Source organism: Halichoerus grypus, chromosome 8, assembly GCF_964656455.1.
Source record: "Halichoerus grypus chromosome 8, mHalGry1.hap1.1, whole genome shotgun sequence".
In the NCBI taxonomy this organism is placed as follows: domain Eukaryota; kingdom Metazoa; phylum Chordata; class Mammalia; order Carnivora; family Phocidae; genus Halichoerus; species Halichoerus grypus.
The window spans coordinates 116,959,412-116,965,899 of record NC_135719.1 but is presented as its reverse complement, the minus strand read 5'-3'; positions in this window follow the sequence as shown (position 1 = coordinate 116,965,899).

Genomic DNA, 6,488 nt, shown 5'->3' with positions numbered 1-6,488 from the left:
AAAATTGTAAAATGTAAAATATTTCATCAGTAATTTTTATATTGATTACATGTTAAAATAATTGGGCTAAAAATATATTATTAAAGTTAATTTCATCTATTTTTAAAATCTGGCTACTAGAAAATTTTAAATTACTCAAGTAGTTTGTATTGTATTTCTGCTGGACAAGGTTGGTCTATACAATTCTCTCTCTTGATCCATTTTTAAATCTGTCCTCTGTTTTTAAAACCTAATGCTGACTTTTAATTTTACTAACACCTGTATCTATTTTATTCAATTCTGTAGACATTTGTTGAGGCCTTTACTCAAGGAACTGTGTGGACAACAGGAAGATGAAAAAGACATCTTCCTGTTCTCCAGAAACTCACAATAGAGTGTGAGAGATAAGATGGGCATAAATACCTATCATTACTGGCAGGTTGTGGTTTAAGAGCACAAAATGGAGAGACTGCTTCTAGGTGGGGATTGGGGAAGAGGAATTTGGGCGTTGAAGAATGTATAGGATTTCAAAAAGCAGAGAATTTTAATACAGAGATTTCAGGTGGACCATGGCAAGGAATTTGGATTTTATCCTGCAGGTGATAGTGAGCCACTGGAAGTTTGAGCAGGAGGGTGATATCAGAGTTGTGGTTTAGGAAGATCATTTTAACAGTGTTTTATTGGGAATGATTGGAGCTAGAAGAAATTGGACACTGAGAGGCAAACACTAACAGAAACCACAAGGGGGAGATGTATAGCTTTCTGCCTCATCACTAATAGGGAACAATAATGATTTTAAAAATTAAATAAATTTTACACTGCAATCAAAGATGTCAAAGAGTAGGTTCTTTGGCATGAAAGACAATCTACATGTTTACTTTTTTTTAACTTCCCAGAGTGATATGGTATCTTTTTATTAAAATGAGCACCTGAATTAAAAGGTCATCGATTCTTAGGTATGAACTTTCAAGAGCTAATGGCTATTCACCCAATGAAATTCTCCATTCAAATCTAAAAATATCCAGGGCAGAGAGGCAGCAAATGAGATGAGAGGAGGTGGGCAGCATCAGAAATTGAAGTGTGATTATTCCTTTTTTTTTTTTTTTAAAGATTTTATTTATTTGACAGAGAGAGAGAGACACAGTGAGAGAAGGAACACAAGCAGGGGGAGTGGGAAAGGGAGAAGCAGGCTTCCCACTGAGCAGGGAGCCCGATGCGGGGCTCAATCCCAGGACCCTGGGATCATGACCTGAGCGGAAGGCAGGCACTTAATTACTGAGCCACCCAGGCACCACAAAGCGTGATTATTCCTTAAGGGAATATGAAGGTTTCTGAGGTTGACAGGTGGAAGAAAGGAAAATAGAGGCTACAAAGCAGGAGATTAGCACTGGAAAGGAATGGCCAAGTAGTGGTGTAAAATAAGTAAAAAAAAATTACCAAAAAATCTATTTTCTTTTCTCTTACAGGTAATTATTTAAAATAAAGTTTGTAGGAATCATTTAAGGATTACCTTCTAATAGAATTTTCTCTGGGACAGTACTCTACCCATAGGAATCTTTAGTAAACATATGGTGTCAATAATGTATATTAAGTATGCCATGTGTTGCAGTTTATGCATGAGTTTAGTTCTTGGGTAAAAAGAATCCGTTTAAGAAACTAGATGTTAAAACGGTTCAATTACATTTGCTAAACTACATCGCTGGGGCAGGATTACAGTTTTCCCTTAAGAGTGCAGTTTGAATCTTCTTTTAACACCCTCTTTCTAGTACCTTTTGTCTTTTATGATGCCTGAAGCCAAGAGGCTGGAAGGATGCAGTACCTAGAGCATACCTATCATTTTCATCCTTTGTTTAAAGGGGTAAGGAAGCACCCTGGAGCCTTTATGGTACCACCGTCAGACCAGTTTTCACAGATGGTGGGAAGCTCATCTCCAAAGAGAAGTTCATCTGCTTGGTGAAGGTATGTGTTATTCTTTCCATTATCTCAAGGGAAGTGTGAAACAGGGGTGGTTGTCTTTACCTGGTTTCACCTGCCTGGGGAGAATGAATGAGCAGCAATTCTGGCGTTTCACTGCGAACACAGGTGAGCCTGACTTGGGGTGGGTACACCAAAGCACTTAAGAGCTCAGAGCCAGCTTTTTTCTTTTTTTCTCTTTTTTTCTTTTAGTTCAGTGGCCAAGTTGGACTTTCTTTTATTCAGGGTTCTCATGGCTATTCAGATATTAAGCTCCAGCTTCCAAATACATGACATCTTAAAAAAAGAGAATTGCTACTGTTCCCCTTTGCCTCTGTTTCCTCCAGCTGAAATATACAGATGATTATTTCCATATACGATTTTCATAACATATATCAAAATCTCTGATTTTCTTTGGGGGAAATGTTATCCTTCAAATCTTATATGGATTGGGATAGATTTAATCCAAATATAACTGGGTTTTAGATATACTTTTGCTTTATTTTATTCCATGTCTAATGTGTGCCCTAACGATACAGTAAAACTCAGAGCAGCCTTTTGTTTTCTACCACTTGTATCAGCTCTGAGAGGTGAAGGAGTTTGGAATTTTCAGAGAAGCCAACAGAGGGAGGAAATGGAAGTTAAGAAGCTCCTGTTTTGTCCTAGAGAATGGCCAGCAGAGGGAGGTTTACTTCAAGGAAATTCAGGCGCAAAATCCATAGGAATCAAGAAGATTGGGTAGTTTTGAAAAGGGTAGTATGACTTGGAATGGAAAAAGGGTACCTAGAAGCTGCAAGGAATATTTGGGAAATAGTATGGTGATTTAAAGTCAAAATTTTAAATTCCGGGGCGCCTGGGTGACTCAGTTGGTTAAGCCTCCAACCCTTGTTTTCAGCTCAAGTCATGATCTCATGGGTCGTGGGATCGAGCCCCGGGCGTCAAGCTCCGCACTCAGTGGGGCATCTGCTTGAGGTTCACTCTCCCTCTCCCTCTACCCATCCCCCCCATCTCAAATAAATAAATAAATAAATCTTTAAAAAAATTTTTTTTAAATTCCATTCTAATTGTATCTTAGTAACAGGAGAAGGACCATAAAACAAGTCACTTATTGGCTGGGCTTCAATTTTCTCATCTGTAAAAAGTAATGACAATAATAAATATACCTATCTCTCAGGGTTGTTTTATGAAATAATACCCAATGTTTTAGATATATGAGTATATACATATGACTCAAGGATGCTAAGAAAAATAATTCTGGCCGTAAGCATGAGGTTACCACCCAAGGGTGGAAAATAAATTAGGAAAAGGGGATTGGTAATAATGGCTAATAGCCTGCCCAAGGTGGGAATCTGTATCTAGCTGAACTGGATATTTTGAGTGTGTTCCTTAATTTGTATAAGGTGGTTTTGTGCATTGGAAAAGACTGAGTGAACATGCTGTCATAGAGAGAACACCATGGGGAAAGAGTTGTGTTAGGGAGGGAAAGCATGAGGTAGAGAGAGAGCAAAAAACCAGGCTCTTCTAGGAAGCTGACTTGGAAAATTTCCCAAAGGCACAAAGAGGCAGGGAGACTTACTTTGGGCTCCTCTGAATTACAAGTTCCCAGTCCTTTTTTTTTTTAATTTCATTTTTTAAAAAAGATTTTATTTATTTATTTGAGAGAGAGAGAGAGAACGAGTGGGAGGGAGGGGCACAGGGAGAGGGAGAAGCAGGCTCCCCGCTTGAGCAGGGAGCCTGATGTGGGGCTCAATCACAGGACCCTGAGCCAAAGGCAGACACTTAACCAACTGAGCCACCCAGGTGCCCTGGTTCCCAGTCCTTCCAATTCCTTGTACCTTTTTCTCTTGACAAAAGGAAACTTCTGAGAACTAAACCTTACACACCAAGGTTTGAGGGAACTGAGGCATATTATAAAGTGACTATAGAAGACAGTGCCAAGAATGCACCAGTTATAATAAATCACGTTACGTCACTGCCTAAAAGCTCCATGATTCCATATTGCCTTCAGGAAAAAGACCAAGTTCCTTATTACAGTATTCAAAGCCTTTTAAAATATGGCCCCAGTCTACTTCTCTCACCTTGTGTCCTGCTGCTCCCCCTCTCTCCTTCTGCTACCTTTCCTTGTCATCACACATTACCTATTTGTAGCCTCACCAAACTACTTATGGCCCTAACCTCACCAAGTTCTTCCAAGTCTTCTTTCTAGCTTTTTGTGTGCTGTTCCCTCTGCCCAGAATGGCCCTTTCTCTGCCTGTTGAGATCATATTCAGTCTCTCAGATATGGTTCCAAGATCACTGCTTCCATGAAGACCAAATACTAGTTTCCTATTTGAAACTCCTGTAATAACACTATTCTTTCCCCTATTATGGAATGCAGTCACCATTGACTACAAACTCCTTTAGCATGATGCTTGCTTCCCAGCTTTTAGCATTATGCCTGACACATAGTGGACGCTCAGGAATGCTTTTTGATTGATTATATAAGCTGACCATATAGTTTCACTCATCCCTCCAGCCTACCCCTAACTCCCCACTTTCATGACCTATTCACTCTAGGCCATTGCTTTCGAGGATTTTAATATTTGAGAAGCAAAACAAAACAAAAAAACTTTTAGGAGAAGGAGTTTTGGTTTAAAAAATTGTCTTAAGGCCAATATCTTCTTTATGCACCAATAATCTATTACTTAGTCATGTCTTCATGCTGTGCCCACCAAAAGGAGGATTCTGCCTAAGGCATGGATGACTCAGCAAGAACAAGTACCCTAATATCATTCAATTTAACACCTCATTGCTCTCCAGGAAATGATCTGTAAACTTAGAGTTCAGTTTGTCACCTTATTCCTGGAAGTTTAGCAACAACTTCCTGACTCCAATTGGTTCTATATACTACTTTGTCTTTTTCTTTCATAGATTAATTGAATCCATAATGGTTTGTTGATTTGCATTGAAGTGGAGTAGATGACTCTTCTACCAGTATGGTTTCTTAGTCCTCTCCAACTCAGTTAATACTTGAGATGCCTATATCAGACAGTCTTTCATTACAAAATTTAAAATAGTGCCCAAAATGTAAATGAAGAGGTAATGTGAGAATATTAAAGCTCAGGAATTCAATTTGATTCAATTCATACAATGGTTGGAGTACCTGCTCCATGCTTGCCTTCAAGTAGCTTATAATCTAGGGGGAAAGAAAAACCAGTGATCACAATAGAATGTAATAATTACACTTAGGGATGTTACTGGGGCCCAGAGAAAGGGCAGGCATGTCAGCCTAGGAAAGGTTGGAGGAAGGAGGGATACAATATCAGCAAAGATTTTCCAAAAATTTGATACTTCAGACTTTAAGAACCAGTTTGACATTAGAGGATATTGGGAAGAGTGTTCCCTAAACAAGGGTACAGCATGTGCAGAAGTAGAGAGGCACAGGGAAACAGGTTTGGAAGGCTGGTGCATAGAGTAGCATAGATCTAAGAAATGTCCAGTATTTTCATGAGAAGGATAAAATTTTGACCTTTGTGTCAGGGAGGCTAATTTCATAATTACGCCCAGGTGTGGTGGCAGTTATCCTGTGATGAACTTACAAATTGCTCAGTCTTCTTCCTACTATGTATCAGCATCACATTTTCCACCACAGTGGTTGCATGGAGACACACAGATATGGATCACATCCCAGCTCCATCACTTATTAGTTGTGATATATTGGACAAGGTATTTAACTTCTCTGTGCCTTTTCCCTCATTTCCAAATGGACTGAGTTGCTGTGAGAATTAAAGGAGATAATCCATTTAGCACAAGATCTGATATACGTATTAAATATTCCATAAATGGGGGCACCTAGGTGACTCAGTCGTTGGGCATCTGCCTTTGGCTCAGGTCATGGTCCCACGGTCCTGGGATCAAGCCCTGCATCGGGCTCCCTACTCAGTGGGAAGCCTGCTTCTCCCTCTCCCACTCCCCCTGCTTGTGTTCCCTCTCTTGCTCTCTCTCTCTCTCTCTGTCAAATAAATAAATAAAGTCTTTAAAAAAAAAAAAAAAGGTCTCAAGGTTGTGGAATGGAGCCCTGAGTTGGGCTCCATGCTCAGCGGGGAGTGTGCTGGAGAGTCACTCTCCCTCTCCCTCTGCCCTTCCCCTGCTCCTGCATGTGCTCTCACTCAAATAAATAAATAAATACAAAAATAAATCTTAAAAGAAAAAAAAGAAGACTGCTGATATCATGAGGGGCTCAGAAACTGCTGAGAGACTTGGCCTAGGCAAAAACATCAGGCTAAAGGTTTACAGATGAATTCTCTGAGAACCAAATTTTAGAGGAGTAGTCAAAGGCAAACTTCCTTGTATTATTCCACGTAAAAACAGATGAACACTGTCTAACTCTAGTCACAGGCTCTGTAGAAGGAATTTTAGGAAGACCTACCCATCAGTAGTTTGAACACAATGGTTTTCCTTCCTGGAGCTTTCCAACAGCCATTCATACCATTTGATTTTGACTTGATGCTCTTTGGTAGCATGGCTCTCTGTTAAGTATTTACTCCCAAGAGATGATTCTGTCCTAATTCTTTCTT